At 38.2% G+C, this 22230-nt stretch overlaps 1 long non-coding RNA gene across 2 annotated transcripts; it reads right to left on the bottom strand.

The window, feature by feature from the left end:
- Positions 1-2301: 2301 nt before the first annotated feature.
- LOC117975792 (uncharacterized) lies at positions 2302-16948 on the bottom strand. 2 transcript variants are annotated; one of them, XR_004666135.2, is made up of 3 exons: positions 16585-16948; positions 15008-15344; positions 2302-3114 (listed from the first exon to the last, which is right to left on the bottom strand). It is a non-coding gene; the product is annotated as an uncharacterized LOC117975792 (long non-coding RNA). The 2 variants fall into 2 exon arrangements; XR_008620828.1 differs by lacking the exon at positions 2302-3114 and having other exon boundaries at positions 12897-15344.
- Between the last annotated feature and the right edge of the window lie 5282 nt (positions 16949-22230).

The raw sequence follows: 22230 nt of genomic DNA, 5'->3' as shown, positions 1-22230 counted from the left end.
AAAGATATTAAGTAAATTACCCAAGGTCACATAGCTAATTGCTAATGGGGTCAGAATTTGAACCCAGGTACTCTGCCTCCAGAGTCCAAAGTGTTAATCACTACACATGTTCTAAGTTCTCTATTTTGTTTTGCTTTGTTTCAGCATACGTGATGTTGCACACTTCTGGAAAAAATTTGAACCTAATTGTTATTGCTACTGGCTTAACTTATATTACCCCAAGTATAGGGAGAAATAAGGATTAGTTGACAATGAGGTGATATTACTACTTCTGAGATGGGCCAAGGAAATACTCTGGGAATCAAAACAATTTTAAAGCCCCATTGATAACTTTTTTTTTTTTTTGAGACTGAGTCTCTCTATGTCGCCCAGGCTGGAGTGCAGTGGCGCAATCTCTGCTCACTGCAAGCTCCGCCTCCCGGGTTCACGCCATTCTCCCACCTCAGCCTCCCGAGTAGCTGGGACTACAGGCTCCCGCCACCTCGCCAGGCTAATTTTTTGTATTTTTTTAGTAGAGACAGGGTTTCACCATGTTAGCCAGGATGGTCTCGATCTCCTGACCTCTTGATCCACCCGCCTCGGCCTCCCAAAGTGCTGGGATTACAGGCGTGAGCCACCGCGCCCGGCCGCCCCAGTGATACTTTAAAATGTGTGTTATATCAGCTGAATTTATTCACACAATTCTCCTCCTCCCAACCCCCAGATTTTTAACCTCTAACGTTAAATAGAGAAGGTCATAAAGAGAGGTTTCTGCAGGAATCATTCACTGCTGAGGAAAAAAAAAAGTTTCTTAATTAAAACAATCAGTAGCTTTCACGTATTCATAAAATTAACTTTCTAATCAAGACACTAAACTAGTGTTATACAAAGTGAAATCTGTGGAGTAGGGCTGGTCATTGGGCACTACAAAATAAGTACAAAAATTGAAAGTAAATGCTTGGGAATATTTAAAACAATTTAGTAGAGTAATTTTATGCTGTTGAATATAATAATAAAAAATGGAATTGTATTTTGTCCTTTTTATTTTATTCTTATAGCAATTCATTTTAGTATGTTTTCCAAAAGTATAACTATGCAATGAATTAGAAACTTTTTTAAAAGTGATTTTTCACCACAACCAATTTGAGTCATGCTACACCAAAGCACAGGGCCTGCCTTCCTATTTTAAGAGATCCAATGGCAACATTAATTAGAACACAGGATCCTTGACATGGTTTTCTTTCTTCAACTATTCTTAACATTTCTCAAAAGTGTGCAGGGAATTTTAAGTAAGACTGTGTTTATTTGTAAGAGACAAAGGTCTGGCGAAGGATCACAAGAGCTCATTCTGAATCTGCCTCAAAGCTGGTGTTTATACTCATCATTTCTTCTCCTTCAAATTTAGGCTTGGAGAGTAAGTCCTTCTAGTTGCGTAGGAAGGGCCTAACAGCTGCTGTAGCAGGTGTGAAACACTGAGGCCCAGAAAGGTCCCTGCCTGGGGTTTGTGGGGAGCCAGAATATGCCACCCTAAAATATGAAGAATAGGTGAGTTGAAGACAAAAAGCAGCAGATGCAAGAAAGCTCTCTGCTCTCCTCTATTTGTCTAAAAGCATGACACACATTTACAAACACAAAAGGTATCCTGCCGCCTCTTCTCCCAGAGAGAACAAGATTAACCACTGAAGATAACTTTGGACCTTTATGGGCCTGGAGATAGCACAAGATACATCTGCATTAACAAGCTTCACTAACTTTTATCTGCCAATTACTTGCCTTCCCACAAGTTGTTGCCCCAAGAAACTCAAAGTCTTTTTCCTTTGCCTTGTCATTTATCTACAAGTTTACTGTTCTTTGTTGAATTTGCTATATAAGCTGGAATTCAAAGCCACTTCTTTGAAAACTACTCATTCTCTGGATGTCTCCTATGTATATATGAAATATACATGTTAATATACTTCTGTTTATCTTATTAATCTGCCTTTTGTGATAGGAGTCCAGTCCAGCTAAGAACCGATGGGGATTATGTTTCCCCTACAGGTTTCTCAGGCGGTTGGATGTCCCTTTGGAGCACCATAGCGCTGTACTCTCAAACCTTGCAAGATAAAAAGGAATGAAGACAAAGGAGAGGGAATGGAAGGCCAGTGCAACTCAGTGCGTGTTCACTATTTCCTGCTATCTCAACCCGGCCACTAACAAACAGCTCTCACTCCTTCAATTTAATCTGCTCAACTAATACCCATTAATAGTTTTTTTATTACCCATATAGTATATGAATGAATAATAAACTCAGCTAGTACCTACTAATAGTTTTTTTCACCCACATATTATATAAACATTGGTGTCTGGTTAAACATGAGAATCAACTCACTTTTCTGGAGGTTCCCTTACGTATCTAGAATTAGAGCTTAATGTAAAGTAATGTATTACTGCAAATATGCGATGTGTTTTTAGAGACAAAACTCACTCTGTGGAGACTGTGTTCCTTGTAAAAATTTTTATTTATTTATTTATTTATTTATTTATTTTTAAACAGACTCTCACTCTGTTGCCCAGACTGGAGTGCAGTGGTGCAATCTCGGCTCACTGCAACCTCTACCTCCCATGTTCAAGCGATTCTCCTACCTCAGCCTCCTGAGTAGCTGGGATCACAGGTACACAACACCACGCCAGGCTAATTTTTGTATATTTAGTAGAGACGGGGTCTCACCATATTGACCAAGCTAGTCTCAAACTCCTGACCTCAAATGATCCACCCGCCTCGGCCTCCCAAAGTGGTGAGATTACTGGCATGAGCCACCACACCTGGCCCCTTGTAATAAAATTTTACAACAACATTTAATTGGAAAAACCTTATCAAAATTTGTTCAAGATTTTAAAAATTCTAATTGATTCAAATCTCTGTACTGTAAAAAAAGAAAAATTATTCTCAGAATTGGGGAAAAATGGGATGTATAAATGTATCAATCTGCACTGGCCAAAATACTAATAAGAGTCATAGAATACAGAAAAGAAAAATAATTCATTCATTATATATGTCATATCATATGAACTAGTCCATTGATGTTGCTTTAGAACCTTCAGATATCAGTTGCCTGAATCTATTGAAGTCTTTCAGTCTTCTTGAGCCACTCCATCCTGCAAAAATTAAGCACGTATCCTTTTTAAGATAGGAAACACAATGTTTCATCTAGGATTTCTTGGGGATTCTTGGGGTAGTCTGATATTTCTCCCACTGTGACATATCTTCCTGCTTGCAAAAATAAAATTATCTCCCTTGTGTTTTCTCTAATCTATATTTACCCAAAGGGAATATATTGCCCTTCATTTCCTGACTTACCACTTCCATGAGGCATGTGCATTTTGTAAACCTTTCCTGATGATCGGGATTCATAATAGTTCGTATCTCATAGAACTATTAAGAGGATAAAGTGAAATTATGCATATAAACTGCCTATATACAATAAACATCTAATAAGTGTTAGCTGTTATTATTTGTTCAAGGATAATGATATGGGCTTATGTGACAGCAGACAAAATGATATGAAATATTAGACATCCTGTTCTCTTTGAAAGTCCTTTAGCTTGTTCAATTATGGGAACTGCTCATTAGGTCAAACTTGCTTCCACAAACTTCTTATTTCTGTTTTCATCTAGCTGTCCACATCTCAATTCCCATTACTTTTCTCAGACAAAGGAACTCAGCATTTCTCTCTCTCTCTCTCTTTCTCTCTCCCTCTCTCTCTGCCTCCCTCCCTGTTTCCCTTCATCCCTCCCTTGTCTCATGGCAACCTATGTCCAATGGTACGGTAGGGAAAAAAGAGGACTGGGGTCAGAAAAGGAGTCAATAATCTCTTCATGGACCCTCTCATCTTCCTATGAAGGGAGAATCGTTCTACTACCCTAACAGCTGGGATCAGCTAGGCCAATCAATGGTGAGGTTAAAGTGATATCGAAAGTGGTAACTTTGTCTCACCTAAAACTGTTTTTAGAAATGAAACATCATTGAAGAATGGAGAATTGAACAGAGTAGGGAATCACTCTTAGAAAACTAGTTTCAAATATTGCTACACATTTTATCTTGTAATAAGCTATAAGCAATTTGAATATGGAATAAATATTGAATTTATTTGTAATCAATTCAGTTAACATTTCATTGAAATCATTTTTTTGAAGGATATCTGATATTAACAGACTTTTAAGTAAAAAGACAATCTTTAAATATACAGCCAGACTAATTCTTCTATTTAATTAATTTTTAGAAATTGCTTTTGTATTAATTCCCGAGGTTGCCTTAATGAATTACCACACCCTTGGTTTAAAACAACAGAGGTGCAGGGTCGGGGGTGGTGACTCACGCCTGTAATCACAGCACTTTGGGAGGCTGAGATGGGCGGATCACCTGAGGTTGGGAGTTCGAGACCAGCCTGACCAACGTGGAGAAACCCCGTCTCTACTAAAAATACAAAATTAGCCAGGTGTGGTGATGCATGCCTGTAATCTCAGCTACTCGGGAGGCTGAGGCAGGAGAATTGCTTGAACCTGGAGGTGGAGGTTGCGGTGAGCCGAGATCACGCCATTTTACTCCAGCCTGGCCAACAAGAGTGAAACTCTATCTCAAAAAAAAAAAAAAAAAAAAAGGCATATTCTCTCACAGTTGCTTCAGGCCAGAAGTCCAAAATAAAAATGTGAGCAGGGCTGTGCTTTCTCTGACAGCTCCAGCATAGAATTATTCCTTTCTTCCTTCCTCCGTCTTCTGGTGGCTCCGAGAGCTCCTTGGCTTACGGCAGAATAACTAGAATCTCTGTTTCAGTCTTTACATGGCCCTCTTATCTGTCTCTCTTCTGTTTGTCTCTCATAAGGACATGTGCCGTTAAACACAGGGCCCACCCTGCCAGAATGGCCTTATCTTGTGACCTTTAACTAAATTACATCTGCAAAGATCATTTTGCTAAATAAGGTCACATTCACAGATTCAAGTGGTTAGGCTGTGGATACATCTTTTTTGAGAAACACAAATTAAACCACTACAGCTCAGAAAATGGATAATAAACTGAGTTGGAAAAATGAACTTTTCTAGTGAAGTTTTACTAAATTGGTGGAATTAGGGTAAGTAGAAAATAATTTTTAAAAATCTGGTTATATTTCAGTATATATAATAATTTTAACAAAGCTAACAATCTATTAAGTGAATTATAATAGTGAAATGAGAACGGTGTCCTACAAATTTGAAAGCAATCTCTTTTTTTTCTTTTTTTTTTCCTTAGGGATACTTTTTAGCAAATATTTTTTCTTTTTTGAGACAAGATCTCACTCTGTCACCCAGGCTGGAATGCAGTGGCGTGATCCTGGCTTACTGCAGCCTTGACCTCCTGGGTTTAAGTGATCCTCCTACCTCAGTCTCCCAAGTAGCTGAAACTACAGGTTCATGCCATTACACCTGACTAATTTTTGTATATTTTGTACAGATGGGGTTTTGCCAAGTTGGCCAGGCTGATCTCAAACTCCTGAGCTCAGGCAATCTGACTGCCTTGGCCTCCCAAAGTGTTATGATTACAGGTATGGGCCACTGTGTCTGGCCGCAAAAACTTTCATCACAGGTAAAATCAATTAGAGTTGAAACCTTTTGAATAAAATAATCACAAATAAGTTTAGTTTTAATTATAAAATATAATGCATATATTTTAAAATTAAATGAGAAAGTCCATAGTTAAGTAATTAAAACTCACCTGAATTCATTTGGAGACTTGCTTATTTCAACACAAATTTCTATAGGTTAATATTATTTCCTATACTGGCAGAAGTTCCCATTTTGATGAGATTAAGAGGGGATAAGAGAACATTAAGTTCTTAAATCTTGACTTACAATATCACAGATATATCAGAATATCAGTAATTTCACAGTGTTGGCTAATTAAACTAAAATTGATTGCCTTTTATATTATAATATAATTCACACAAGCAACTTGAAGTCTTTCAATGCCTACATATGTAAGTTAAGTTTTGGTCTAAAGAATTCTCAGCCACTCTCAGAGTAAATCAGTAGACGATCATAATGTGCTTTTAATTATATCCATTAATATTCATTTGGAAAAAGTATATCATAGTTTCTATTTCAAGAACAAAAGCTGGAACATTAAATCTTGCTTTTGTTTAGAACATTCAGTTGAAGATTAATCTTTTCAAGACCTTTTCTCTGAGGAGATCGTTGTGCTTTAATAATTCCGTTACTAAAATGTAATAGATTTGCTCTATTGAATTATGGACCAGTTCTCTAGGGAGTGTCCTATTTAGACCAAAGGTGAGTGATTTTAACTTGGTTTAATAATTTGCTTCATCATTTTCCTGAGACTACATGAGCATGGGGAATTAACCAAAGGATATGATCAAAACAATAACCAACATGGAGTGTCCATGGTTTAATAGCCACAGGCAAAATCACGGGACCCCCACTCCTGACTTCCACCCATCAATAATGTGTGTATGCTTTTATTTAACTCTTACTATGTGCCAGCCACTGTCAGCACCCTACATGCATTAAGTGTTGCAATATTCATAACAGCTCTATCATTTTCATGTCCATTTTATAGATGGGAAAACTGAGTAGAGAGAATAAATAACGTACAGTGAGAAAGTGACAACACCAACGAGCTGGTTTGGATTCAGGCTCCTTTCAATCCGTTTATGAAATCTCAGAAGGTTTCTCACGTTACCTCCTCAAAAGTCAGACTTGCTTTTTAGGAGCCTCCTGGGGTCTGTCTCTGTGGAGGCCCCCTAAAGGAGACCTCCTGGAGTCTCTGGGACTCTGTGTAGTCTCCCTCATGGAGACTAGGAGGCTGCATTTTGTCAGTCTTCCCGGCGTGGCTACTTCTCCTGTTGTCTTGAGACAGAGGCAGTCAAGGTGGGACTTCTGCTTTACCCCAGCGTCCTTGGCCACTAGCAGAATACCTTCTCCTCATTCCAGTTACATTCACTTACTGAGACATAGTGTATCTTGTGCTCTAGTTTCTACCCAGCTTTTGTTGTATAACGTTTTCCTTTGGCCCCACAAGTGCTCTTAGACCCATCACTCCGGGAATAAAGGATGGTCACAATGGAGATAACAGGGGGGCAGTAAATAGTGTAGTGAAGTGTGGGGGAGTGAGAGGAAGGCTGGGATGGTGGAGTGAGACGTAGAGAAGTCAGGGTGAAAGTGGAGCAAGATTAATTATATAATGTGCTCCTCAGTGTGCTAGCTGCTTCACACAGGTAACTAATTTAACCCTAACATTCTGTGAAATAGCTATGCTACATCAGTGGGTATAAATAAAATCACCAAGATCACCTAATAAAGCTAGAAAAAGGCATAGCAAAGTTCCTGACAATTTTATGGGTCTGGCTGAATTCTGTAAGTTCAGAATTTGAATATATAAAAACAACAACATATTGTTCTGATAAAGTGATCCATAGACTATCTGTTTAGGAAGAATGGTGTGAGAAACAGATTAAATAAAAATGAAGATAATTATAATACCATGTGCCAAGTGCAATTATGCTATTGGGTTAGGTCTAGGTGTGAAGGTTGACTGAGCTTTCTTTGTTAGGGGGGATAAAGCAGATCACATTTAACAGTTTTATTCTAACATTGCTTTTTACTTAATATTACATTGCAAACATTTTCCATGAAAGTATTTATTTGAAAATGCCATTTACGCAGCTGCAAAAACTTCTCTCTCTCTCTCTTTTTTTTTTTGAGACAGTGTCACCTGGCTCTGTTGCTCAGGCTGGAGTGCTGTGGTGGAATCTCGGCTCACTACATTCTCCGCCTCCTGGGTCCAAGTGATTCTCCCGCCTCGGCCTCCCAAGTAGCTGGGATTACAGGCATGCGCCGCCACACCTGGGTAATTTTTTGTATTTTTAGTAGAGACAGGGTTTCACCATGTTGGTGAGGCTAGTCTCAAGCTCCCAATCTCAAGTGATCGGCCCGCCTTGGCCTCCCAAAGTGCTAGGATTACAGGCATGAGCCACCATGCCTGGCCACTGCAAAACATTCTTAGAGTTTTAAGTTTTCTGTTTTTTTTCTATTATAAATAATATTTACAAAATGTTAGATCAATTTTTTCACGACTTCATTTTTAGAAATGGAGTTGACAAATACAGGAATATGAATTTTCTAAGGTATTTAATACATTATGCCAAAAGCTTCCAGAAAGTATGTCAATTTACAACCCCAGGAGTAGTAGCCGGATAACAAAAAGTAGCATAGGCCAAGCCAAAGAAGGGTGGGAGAACATGGTTAAGTTTGGGGAAAGGGAATGGAGAAGTAGAGACCAAAGAAGTGGGTAGGATCCAGATGATGAAGGGTGCAGAGAAACAAGAGAATAGATACTAAGCAGTCCCAGGTTTCAGCCTTGGGTTAACAGGAGAGAAATCGGATGAAAGGGGGAGGTCTTTTGGGAGAAAAACAATGAGCTCAGTTTTGAATATATTAATTATAAATTATGTATGGCACGTCCAAATGGATATTTTAGATTTTCTTATCTAGGACTCAAGAGGTCAGGCCTTCGGATGTAGATTATTAAATAGTAGATTGAAAACTGGCCAGGCACGGTGGCTCACACCCGTAATCCCAGCACTTTGGGAGGCCAAAGCGGGTGGATCATTTGAGGTCAGGAGTTCTAGAACAGCCTGACCAACATGGTGAAACCCTGTCTCTACTAAAAATACAAAAAAAAAAAAAAATTAGCTGGGCGTGGTGGTGCACGCCTGTAGTCCCAGCTACTTGGGAGGCTGAGGCAGGAGAATGGCATGAACCCAGGAGGCAGAGGTTGCAGTGAGCTGAAATCATGCCACTTCACTCCAGCCTGGGTGACAGAGCAAGACTCCATCTCAAAAAAGAAAAAAAGAAAACTAATTGATCTCTCAAACTACATTATAGGGAAAAGAAAAGATCACAGAGTATTGGAAACAACAATATTAAGAAGAAGTCTTATAATCTAGCTGCTCCAAACTAAAAATTTTTGAAATATAAATAGCTGTAATTTTGTGATAACTAGTACTAATCGTATAATCACATAATGGTTCTGAATTTGTAAAGCAATAACTCCCATTTTCCGATTGACTCGTGTATACATATCAAATGAATTTAAAATGCTGTGAAAGACACCCAATAATTTTGATTTTAAAATATATATTTGGGATTTAAGAAATTCAATTTTGCTCTAAAACAGAAAAATTTATAATAAATTAGAATAGTAACATGATACATACATCATTTCAAGTACTAGGAATTTGGGGTAATTACCAATTTTTGAGAAATTAGTATAATTTTGCTATTCTCTAGCCAGCAGACAATCATAAAAAAGCTCCCCCCTCCCTCCCCAGCCCCACCCGCTTGCTGCAAGACACTTTCTCTTCTGGAAGAGCCCATCTGAATGATGTAGATTTGTATACTTTGCCACCTTGTGGTCATTTTAGTTATTTGCATGACTCCATCTGTGTTGTGGCCTAAAGATGTTCCTGTTAAAATGGCTCCATGTTCTTATATACAGTATTTAATTAACAACAATACCAGCAAAACTATATTAGAATAAACTTGAACAACAGTGACAAAAAGTTGATGATGGCCAAGATGAATGCCTATCTGATGGCTTTATTATGGGCTGATATATCTGCTTGACACCCTTTTCTGAACCATTCTTAAGTATTTTTTCCACATATTGCTATAGTCATTATTTTGGCACTGAATAAATGTCAGTAACAATAAGAAAAAGGCATAATCTCCTTTTGAAATTCACTAAGGTTTTTTTTTTCACTACAGGTTTTAAATAGAAAAGCTCATGGCTTCATATATATGTAGCATATTGTTAATAAATTAAGAGAATATTCTGCAAAACTCAAACTAAAGCATCAATGAACACTTAGGTTAGTCTGTAGTTTCCATGTTTTCTGATTCAATCCATATGAAACAAATGTGCAGGGGAAATGCATTTTTGAAATATTTCTAGTGGTACAGTGGCCATTGCCAGATAACTAATGTGGACAGATGCATTTTTAAAAGGTTTGGGCTACTTGCAAGATAATAATTACTGCATGTTTTATATATTTTTGTTCCATTTTCTGATTGTTTCTCACAAGATATTTAATGTTTTCTTTCTTTTTCTTTCTCTCTCCTTCCTTCCTACCTTCCACTGTTTCTTTCCCTTTCTCTTTCTTTTTTGATAGCTTCTCGCTCTGTCACCTAGGCTGAAGTGCAGTGGTGCCATCACAGCCCACGGCAGCCTTGACCTCCTGGGCTCAACTAATCCTCCTGCATTACCCTTCTGAGTAGTTGGGATGATAGGCATGCATCACAATGCTTGGATATTTTATTTTATTATTACTTTTTTATGTTTTGCAGAGATTGAGGTCTTGTTTTGTTACCCAGTCTCATCTCTAACTTCTGGCTTCAAGTGATCCTCCCACCTCTGCCTCCCAAAATTGCTGGGATTACAGGTATGAGTCATCATGCTGGCCTGATATTTTCTATATTTGAAAATCTACAAAATATTCAAGCATTTGTCTTAAAAGCTACTCAAAGAGCATCATCTTGGTTTTATTGGTCTTTCTAAAGTATAAATAGAGAGGTTTTCACAATTCGAAGTCAATAGTTCCTTGTATCTTAAGGAAATAAAGTGGGTTTGAATAAGAGTTTCATAGTCAGGTCATTCTTTTTTTTTTTTTTTTTTTTTTTGAGGCAGAGTTTCGCTCTTGTTGCCTAGGCTGGAGTGCAATGGTGCAAGCTCGGCTCACTGCAACCTCTGCCTCCTGGGTTCAAGAGATTCTCCTGCCTCAGCTTCCTGAGTAGCTGGGATTATAGGCACCCACCACACCCAGCTAATTTTTTGTATTTTTGGTAGAAATGGGGTTTCACCTTGTTGGCCAGGCTGATCTCGAACTCCTGACCTCAGGTGATCCATCCCAAAGTGCTAGGATTACAGACATGAGCCACTGCTCCCAGCCAGTCAGATCATTCTCAAGCTGAATTTTTTTTTTTCTCACAATACAGGCAATATTAAAATTTAGTAAGATGAACTGCTGGACTTAATTTTTTTTTTTTTTTTTTTACTTTTTATTCATTATAAAAACTGCTTACACTTTGGACTCATTTAAGCTTTGGTAACAGGATTGAAATAAAATATATTTACTCGTGTTATTCAGTTGAAAGGACTTGCCTTAAAGTTACACCAGTAGGCGGGGCGCAGTGGCACATGCCTGTAATCCCAGCACTTTGGGAGGCTGAGGCAGGCAGATCACCAGAGGTCAGGAGTTCAAGACCAGCCTGGCCAACATGGTGAAACCCCATCTCTACTAAAAATACACAAATTAGCTGGGTGTGGTGGCAGGCGCCTGTAGTCCCACTACTTGGGAGGCTGAGGCAGGAGAATCGCTTGAACCCGGGAGGTGGAGGTTGCAGTGAGCCGAGATCACGCCACCGCACTCTAGTCTGGGCAACGAAGAGTGAAACTCTGTCTCAAAAAAAAAAAAAAAAAAAGGTACACCAGTAGTATGGAGCCATGCACAACTCTTGAAAACACACAGCCTTGCCTACAAAAGTTAAATATTGGGAGAGAGATTGTCGTTTACTTGCTATTACTAGAAAACCAATCCAAATTACAGGTGCTAACAATATTAGGTCCATAGCACCTATTATAAATGATAGGCTCTCAAGAATTACTTTGGTTCAGGTGTCCAGTAAAGACCGAATTCCCATCAGAATCATCAAGTAGCCAAGATATATGGGCTTTTGCCCCTTATTTGTTTCCAATTACCCCCAGGCTTTAATTGGAATGGGGAGAGAGAGTTCTTCTTAGAGGACAGATTGTCTTCTGCTACATATTGGAAACAAATTTTAGTATCTTGTTTAACTCTGTATTGGGGAGGAAGGATTTTTCCTTATAGAATAAGGAGGCTTTACTTATGCAGTGAAGATGGCCATAATGGGGATACATTGAAAAACATAAGGATAAAAAGGGATAAAAGGAATCAGTTTTATTCACATACTGGGCAAATTTTATGCAAAAATAGTAGCTTCATTCACACGTAAGTCACATTACATATGATATAAGAAATACTTTTAATTCAAAAAATATCTTGGTTCATATGACAGCTGGATTTAAATCCCAGCTGGACTTCTTTCTATCCAGACAAGTTATTAAATCTCTTCAAGTCTCAGCTTTGTCATATGTAGTATAAAAATAATGATAAATTACCTCGAGTGAACTCATAAATACACAGATGTATTAGTCAGGATAGGATAGACTGTGCCATGGTAACAAATAAAACCCAAAGTCTCAGTGGCTTAACACAAAAAAGCATTATCCCATTATCCTTTCAAAATTCCAAAATCCTTTCAGACTTTACACACACATGTTTATATAAATTTAAATGATTACACAGGTTTTCAATAAATGCTGTTTTCTTCTCCGTTGAGACTCTACTCATTTCTCTTCCACTCAAGTAAACATGCAAATTGGGAACAAGAATGACACTGTAGAAATAAACTATTCTGTTCTAATTTCTTTGAAATGTAAACCATTTACCAATGTAAGTAATCATTGGCAACAGATCACTAGTGATACAACTTTGACCTATGTCCGTGAGCCGGTGTGTTTAGATTCAGAGAATGAGAACCCCTTACTCTGCAGAACTTGCCAGAAGAGTTAGGCAGTGCTGGAAAAAGCCATTTAATTTGCACTATATTTCCCCAGCTAGCCATGTTGCTACCTTAATGTTACATGACAAAGTGGTGTATGTGAATTTTCATTGTTTCCTAATGATATTTGTATATGCAGTAAGTCAAATTACAGCATTCAATAAATCCTACGTTCTTGTTCAAAACAAATTATAGTGCACCCAAGTTTATTTTTCTTTCTCTGGTCTCACTTCAAATCAGGTAGCTATTATAAATAATACAAAACAAACAGTTTATTTTTGAAAATTACAGAAAATAACATCACTGCTTACAATGTTACAGAAATATGTGGCTATTTAGAAACCCTAAATCACAACTCTTATGAATTATTATCCAATGGACATAGGAGAATTAAGATTGAGTTTTTATCACTTTTTCTGATTTTTAATGCTAAAGTAGATTTTTGTTGTATATTAAGCATGACTATAGACTATATATTACTGCCATTAGGACAGTGAGGGTAATTGTTAAATGGTTTTAGCAGTTTATTTCTTAATAAAAAAATTAAGTCCTGAATGACAGACTCAGAGCTAAGAAAACACAGTTAGAGTCATAAATTCGCCCATCAGAATTTACTTAAATGTTCTTTTTTATTGAATTTAACTCCAAGTAATAATAGCAATAGATGCTGTTGGTTATCTGTCTGCTGCATACCACATGGGAGCTACTCAGTGCTTTACCTCACATATTCGCAAAAATACCCCAGCAATATAGCTGTTAGCTTCGTCTTACAAATGAAGAAACAGAAGTTCAAAGAAGTAAATATAGAATGTGATAGAACCACTCTTGAAATTCATGTCTTTTTGCTTCCAAAATTCCTCTTTTCCACATGTTTCCTCAATAAGCATTTTCAGGTCCCTATTCCAGGTGGATGGTAATTCTTGACATTTTTATGTCTATAATTTCTCCTAACATTATCTAATGCAAGCCTCTTGCTGTACAGATATGAAAACTGAAGACATGTGAGGTTTTCTCAATATAACACAGCCACACATCAAGAGAGCCATACCTAAATTCTGGAGTTACAGGTTCCCCACACAATGCTCCCTTATGGTTATTGCAAACTATGGGCATCAAGCAACTGAAGATAAGAAACTCACGAGGTCAGGAGATCGAGACCAGCCTGGTCAACATGGTGAAACGCCGTCCCTACTAAAAATACAAAAAAATTAGCCGGGCTTGGTGGCATTCGCCTGTAGTCTCAGCTACTCAGGAGGCTGAGGCAGGAGAATCACTTGAACCTGGGAGGTGGAGCTTGCAGTGATCAGAGATCGCACCAATGCACTCAAGCCTGGGGGACAGAGCAAGACTCTGTCTCAAAAAAAAAAAAAAAAGGAAGAAAGAAACTTTGTAGCTAGAATTCAGGACTAAGGCATTCATAGAGTAGACAGTGTAAAAGAGAGCCAGGTGGGGGGATTTGAGGAAGTGTAAAAATGATCAGAGAGGTGCAGAAATGGCAGATAAACTGAGAATGAGGTACAGGCAGAATTTTTTCTGACTGTTGAGACTTGGACATGATGCAGAAAATAGAGGAGAGGCTCATGGTCTGAAAATGGGAAGACCTGGACAGCGCTCACCCTTGTCAGTCATGAGAGGCCATCAGAAGATTGGGACTAAGGAGATCAACCTGCTGAGCTTACCCAGAATTCTGCGGTTTTGTGGTCAGTCACTAACAGTACTAAGTGCAACCTACTTCCCCCTCTTTATATTCATCTTATCCTTGACTCCCAGTTTCCTGGATTTGCATCTTTCTTGTCTTTGTCTGGACAGTGCTATTCAGGACCATAGGATTCATGATCTGTATTTAAGCCTAGGTACAAATTATTTCTCACATTGCTGTTGGAATGACCATGATCCTAATGAGATTGTGGAGTCCCCTCAGCTTTCCCTAGGATGTCACATGGGGACATCCATGATCTGGATTTTGCCTATTTCTCTAGGTTCCCTTGTACCATACCTGGCTATCTTGAAGGCTTCCTGTAAATATTCTCTCTCCCTTGAAACCCATTAAAACGTTCATTGCCTTCTGCCCATATGGAGATGACCATTCCTGCATTTTAGTCTTCCCTACTGCCTGTATCTTCTGCAACATTGTAGAACATTATCTTCTGCATCGCTGCAGAACACTGTATCTTCTGCAACATTGCAACTGGTGCTGAGTTGTCCTTGTATATCTATCATCCTATCCCTGCTGGTCTCTAAGCTCACAGGACAGGGACATTGTCCTATTCATCTTTGCACTGTCATCCCCAGTGCAATTGATGCATAGGCTCAGAGGGAAGCAGAACAGTCAGGATAGAAAGAGAGAAAGATACTTACAGATGAGAGAGCCTGTGTGCATTCAAAGAGGAGAGAGTAGCTTCAGATTGGTCTCCTTCCTCCATGAGGCTAATCTCAAACAAGATTCTTGAGAGTTCTTCTCCAATTTTATTATCTTTTCTTTATTAACACTGTGCCATGATCATTTTTTTTCTTTTGTGTTACCTTGATTGGCGTCTGTGTTACTTGAGATGGAAGAGCCTTGGTTAGAATTGGGAGCCTTTGAGAGATGACTGAAAATATCCACAATTATTTTTCTCTGAACACTCCATGAGGCAGGACCCTTTACTTGGGAACTTGATCGATATTTGAAAAATCTTCAAAGCTGATTATATATCTATTTAAAGAAGGATTTATTATTATTATTATTGTTAATCTAGAGTAGTAATTTTTATCCCCTTTGCAGTCTGCAATCACTAGGTGGTAGAGAAGCAGAGGTGAGCTGGGAGAACAGTGCCTATTTGACCTGGCATGGTTTTATTCCTTGATAGTGAAAATATTTCAACTTTTAGTGGTCTAAAAAAGTAGGGTAGAAGACTGAGCTTGAAGGTTACAAATTTCCAGTTCCAGATACTGTGTTCTTGCCTTGGTATTATAATTTAGGAATGTATGAGATTCCCTTGTTCTGTTTGTGTGTATAGTATAAACCCAGAGGTGGGCTGGAGTCATTACCTTTCACCATAAAGGATTGATATGAGTCAGGGTCTGGAAATAAAGCTATTTTTTTTAATAGAAAGATGAAGGTTTCTGGGACCTGGAAAAAATTGTGTCCTGCTACAACAGTATTAGAATTAAGGATATACTTTAGGAGGTTTGGCATAAATCAGTGACAAAACATTTGCAAACTGTGGGAAACGACAATATATATTCAGGAAGCGTAGCATTTAACTTAAGCAGTAGATGAATATAGAAGAGAGAGAGAGAATTATAGAGAAAGGAGGTAGCAAGGGAAGGAAAGAGAGTTGGGGAAAGATAAACAAATATGAAAAGCCAAAACAGATGGACAAGTAGCTGCTTCGATTAATGAAGAGGTTTCTGTCCTAGTTTCAGGTTGCATATGACTTAGTTGTACTCCATTTTGATGAGCTTATTATATTATTATAATAAGCATTTTTTCCTGAACTAGTTTAACTGGATTTCTCATCTTTGTAAACACACACACACACACACACACACACACACAGGCCTAGATACATGCATTCATTTTCTAGGTATTTTGAGAAAACCTGTTATGTGTAACAAAGGTCATATACTCTCTGCAGAGGGTATGAAGATAAACAAAAGTTTAATTCTGCTTGGTATGTTTTGCTATAGCCAAGATAAGACCAAAGGGTGTGTTTATTCTTTTCTTTTTGTTGTATAAAAGATGAGTTTAGGGCCAGGCACAGTGTCTCACGCCTGTAATCCCAGCACTTTGGGAGGCTGAGGCAGGTGGATCACTTGAGGTCTGGAGTTCAAGACCAGCCTGGCCAACATGGTGAAACCTTATCTCTACTAAAAAATACAAAAATTAGCCAGGCGTGGTGGTGGGTGCCTGCAATTCCAGCTACTCTGGAGGCTGAGGCAGGGAGAATTACCTGAAACTGGGAGGCGGAAGTTGCAGTGAGCAGAGATCACACCATTGCACTTCAGCCTGTGCAACACAGAAAGACTCTGTCTAGGAAAAAAAAAAAAAAAAAAAGAAAAAGATAAATTTATAGAGAGCCCATGTTCTCTGGGGATTCTTAGAGAAGCAATAACAAGACAATTTCCAGCCTGGACAAGTTTGAGTCCAGCAGTGGAGGTTCACAGTCTGGCAAACCCTGGAAGGTTCTGCTTTGGTTTGGAAATCTCTGCCATTGGATAAATTCATCAAGCTGTGGGTTGCCTAGAGTTGGTAGTGTCTGCTTTTGGTGTCAGTATTTCATGTGTCGGCACTCTGTCCTCCATCCTCCACCTACCCCCTACCACTATCATTATTCTTATTCATTTATTACAGAATATTAGATTTCTTATTCATTAATTACATGTATAAAGAAATTCATTATTAACCCTGAATTCTTTATCAGGAGATTATTTTGTTTGTGAAGAGACCAAACTCTCTTGCACAGGGTCACCTTTAAAAAGGTTATTTGTTAAAGATGAACAAAGTGTCTGATTTCTTGGTAAAATTTTAGCTAAAATATGAAATGCAAACATGTTCTTTTGTGCAATTGAGCTAAACATACTTGAATTCTCTTTCCAGAAATCTAATCAAATGGAGAGTTCTAACCCTGGCCAAGTTTCCTAAAACATTCAATATACTCCATTGACCTACATCTTTGTACATTGTTAGCAGTTGAAAACATAATATTGTAGTGTGCTAAGGCTAGAATCACAAAGTATTTCAAAATAGTTCTGGAGACCTGGTTATCCTTAAATAGCCCTGCAAAAAAATCTGTCCTATATGTATTTATTGACTTTCTACACGCATTTTGCTGGCACTGTGCTGGCGTTTGAAAATAGTCTATACTATGATTCTAAATGAGAAAAGACAAAAAGTTAGAGAGTGAGGATTTGGCCCTCAAGTAGATTTTAACCTAAAAGCTTCAAAAAACAAAGGTACAGTAGGTCAGAACTATCAGAGATATGGCCATTCATATGAGCATTTTTTATTTGTCAGATAGTGGGTGCATGCCATAGATCCTCAATGTATACATTGATTTGTTCTGGGAACTCATTTACATTCATTGTTTTCTTATTTTTAAAAGGAGTCAGAATCTCACAACAATGAATATTGTGAGAATCTAATTTCAAAAATGAACAAGACAATTCTAAGAAAAATGTACAGTACCAAATTTATAAGATATCATGTTTGTTCTCAATATGTTTGTATTTTAACCCCTAGAAGGAAAGCTGTCATCTAAGCTGGTACCCCCACAATGTGGAACATGATTGGTGTTAAGTATCAAACTATTAGAAAAACTAATTAACATTTAAACTAGGGACAGGGAAGTGTAAAGGTGGGGTTTCAGAAAGAAGGAACTAAATTGTTCTCAAAATAAGTTTACCTAACAGCAAGTGTATCCACCTGAGTTATAAATGACTGAAAATAGTACTTCCTGTGAAAGCATAAATCTTATGTTATAGTAGCCTTGTCAAGCAAAATTCTAATAAGATTTTCAAGGAAAATGATACAGCCCATGACAGAAAAATGGGTGGTATGATGCAGAGGTTAATGCAAGGTCCTTGCTTTTTGTGCTTTTGGATTTCAGACACATTCAGATTGAACCTCCACCATTAAAAAGACATCTTGATCTCTTCAAAGGTAGCCCTGGGACCTCAGTAACCTTTTTCTGTTTCGATGTAACTTTCCCCTGGCCTACTCCTCGGGCCATGAGCTACAGCACAGACCCATGACTGCATCTGCAGCAGTTCCAGGAGGGCCTCAGAAATGATGGAAATGATTGGCATCACCAATAGTTCTTCCACAATCACAGAATTTCAAATCTTTTTTTTTTCCTTTAAAAGTTCTGAAATGAGCCTCAAAGGCACAATCTAGAACAAATTTCTTCATTCATATTAGATTGCCTAAATCTCTCATTTGACCAAAAAAAGCCTTCAAATATACAGAACATTAATATTTGTTTAAAAGGCGTGGGTTTATAAAAATAAGCCCTAATTTCCCACAGGTGCAGCACACACACACACAACGCCAATTATTTGAACAAATACTTTATTTATTTATTTACTTTTGAGACAGAGTCTTGCTCTATTGCCCAGGCTGGGGTGCAGTGGCATGATCTCGCCTCAGTTCAAGCTCCACCTCCTGGGTTTACGCCATTCTACTGCCTCAGCCTCCCTAGTAGCTGGGACTACAGGCGCCTGACACCACACCTGGCTAATTTTTTGTATTTTTAGTAGAGAGGGGTTTCACTGTGTTACCAGGATGGTCTCGATCTCCTGATCTGCCCGTCTCGGCCTCCCAAAGTGCTGGGATTACAGGCGTGAGCCACCGCACCCGGCCCTACAAATACTCTTCATTTACAAAATAATTCAGAAACTAAAAGAAAACAATTTAAGAGTTCTTATCAAAATTGGTGCTGAATATTTTCCATTTGTCCTTCCAGATCCACTCTGCTGATCCTGACCCCTATACTGGGCTGCAGGAGGCTGAGCTATGTAGACTACTTTACCTGGGCTTCCTGCCCTCTGGCTTCAGTTGACTTCAACCCATTAAGGGAAACAGCAGGAAAAGGAAGGAGGGAGAAGCAAGAGATGTCTGAGTTGATTTCCTGGGTCCCCGCTGTTAGAGGACACTGCATGCAGACTGAATCCCCTTAATGAGGGCCAGGGCTTCCACTAAATGGTATTCCCCAGACAAACACCTTGCTACTTCTTCCCTTTGACTCTAGAGGCAGGGAAAGTAACAGCTCCCCTCCTCGTGAGCCCCAGGGTGCTGCACTCTCTCATGTTGGTTTTCCTTCTGTGGCCTTGAACAGAAACAGAAAAACTGAGGCAAAAACATAGAGTGAATTAAACTCAATAGAGTCAGGAATTTCTGTCTGTTTTGCTCAGGGCTTAGAAAAGTACCTAGCAGAAAGTTTGTACTCAGCCTGTATCTATTGAATTAATTATTATGCATTTACATTTTTATTACATTATAATTGTTAAGTAGATAATGATCTAGAAGCTAGGAGTATAATGATCTATTAGCTAGATCCTACCCCTTCCAATCTGGAGTAGATGGAGTACTGAATATTACTGGAGCCCATGAAAGGGATTATCTTATCCCTATGTTAAGACCTCCTTTTTTTTTTTTTTTTTTTTTCCTGAGAAGGAGTCTCGCTCTTGTTGCCCAGGCTGGAGTACAATGGTGCAATCTTGGCTCACCGCAACCTCCGCCTCCCAGGTTCAAGGGATTCTGGTGTCTCAGCCTCCTGAGTAGCTGGGATTAAAGGCTCCTGCCACCTGCAGCTAATTTTTGTATTTTTAGTAGAGACGCGGTTTCACCACGTTGGCCAGGTTGGTCTCGAACTCCTGACCTCAGGTAATCTGCCCACCTCGGCCTCCCAACATGCTGGGATTACAGGCGTGAGCCACTGTGCCTGGCTGAAGATTTCTTAACATGGAAGCTGAGAGACAAAGAAGGTATCAGCTAGTGACAGGTGACACAGCAGCCAGGGAGAGAGGAGAGGTGTTTCAGGCAGAAGAAATAAAAGCATGCACAATGGCCTGAAGAGTGAAAGCATGATTCACTCAGGCAACTGGGAAGTTCATTATGGCTGAAACACAGTATTTGAAAAAGAGAATATTGAGAAATAAAGGGCAAGAAGTACACAGTCAGATTATGGAAGGGTTTATACAAAATTTTAGGAAGTTGAGATTTCATGTCAATTAAGCACTCATAGAATGGGACAGAGGGAAGTAAGGAAAATAATAGTGTGCTCTTCTACTGCAAAATATAAACACACACACACACACACGTTCATTTTGTATCTCTCAGTCTAAAGAGGCTGAGAATCCCAGGAGTTACTGTAAAGTTATGATTCTCTCATTAATAGTCTTTGACATGCTTAAATAACAACTGTGACAAAACAGTTAACAATTATTGTGTGTTTATTATGTTATGACACTATTCTAAAAACTTTATACCTGTGATTTCCTTTAACACTCAGAATAACTCCTTAATACTCTGGGGTGATTGCTATTATCTGCAACTTACAGATAAGGAAAACTTAGCCACAGAGAAGTAAATGACTTGCTCAAGGACATATAACTAGTAGGTGGTAAAGGTTTTTTTTAAAAAGGGGAACAGTTGCTTTTCCTTACCACTTATAGAGGCAGGTGGGGAAAAGACCAGGGAACGACATTAATATAGAACACAAATGATAAAGGCTATGCTGATAAGCTAGCTTTATAAAAAAGCAACAAATTGTGCATGCACCTTATGCTATGGCATAGAGACCAAGTTTAGCAAATGGATGAATAAAGCATGTTGAAACCAATGTAATCACAAACACAGCAATTAAATTGCTTTTCTGTAGGGAAAATTTAACAAAAAAAAATTTTAATGTCAAAGGAGACATAGAAACTAAAAAAAAAAAAAAAAAGAAAAGAAACTTGAATCCAAACAGGTCAGGAACCAGTAAGTCAAAGCAATGCCTTGTGCCTCCATTTTCCTAAATTAAGAATAAAGTTATACCTTATTTTATTACCATATTGGAGTGTTTAAGAATTATGCATCAGACAACCATTTGAAAATAGTCTATACTATAATTCTAAATGAGAAAGGACAAAAAGTTATTTGAGTCAAATTTCTAAGTCTAGTTTAAATAGAAAAAATAATTAATTTTTAAGAAAAAATATGCTCTGGTTGTTTGATACCAGCAGATGGCACCCTAACAAAATAATTTGTGTGCCATATGTGAACTTTTTACAGCCCTCTGTACCCTCAAATACCAGTCAAGTTCACTGTGTCCAGACAGGGTAGGAAAGAGAAAAACCAAAGTCAAAACTTCCTGTTTTCAAATCAAATAATTTTTATTTTGGGAAGAAAGAGTAGAAAAAGAATTTTCTGTATTAGTCTTCATTTTGTGAATACCAAGTTAGCTTGAATCACTGTTGCAAGAAAATCCCCTATAAATCTGCATTAAAATCCCATTATAAAAAACAACAAGACTACATTTAAAGGAATAAAATGGGCTGATCCATATATTTTCCAGCACCACCCCCCAATAAAAGGATGTTAGAGAAACAAATAGGCTTTCTGAATGCTTCAGCTGTCAGAGATGAAATAATGCTGGAGATTTTTTAAAAACAGTTTGAGAAGGACTTAAACATTAAGTTTGCATTAAGACTACTGCCACAATACCCATTTCAATTTCAGGCCTATTCAATTTGAATAGTTCAAAATAGATAATGGGTGTTTGAATTTCACACTCTTCTCTTCTCCCGCTCCCCACTATTCTTGTGATTATTGTTATTTTTAAAGCAAATATAGGATATTATGTCGAGATCATGAATAAGTGGGTCTACAAGGGATGAGTGTGATCCTGTTTTGGCGAGAGTCAGGGTTACCACTTTTTCTTTCTTCTTCTTTTTGTCTCCACTTTCTTAATTCCTGGCACAGTTATGTGCCATCTAATGAATGACATCTTGGTCAACTACTGACCACATATACTACAATGGTCCCATAAGATTATAATATCATATTTTTACTGTACCTTTTCTATTTTTAGGTACGTTTAGATAAAAAATACCAT

This window comes from Pan paniscus, chromosome 15 (assembly GCF_029289425.2).
Source record: "Pan paniscus chromosome 15, NHGRI_mPanPan1-v2.0_pri, whole genome shotgun sequence".
NCBI lineage: Eukaryota > Metazoa > Chordata > Mammalia > Primates > Hominidae > Pan > Pan paniscus.
This window is presented reverse-complemented; position numbering and strand designations above follow the sequence as displayed.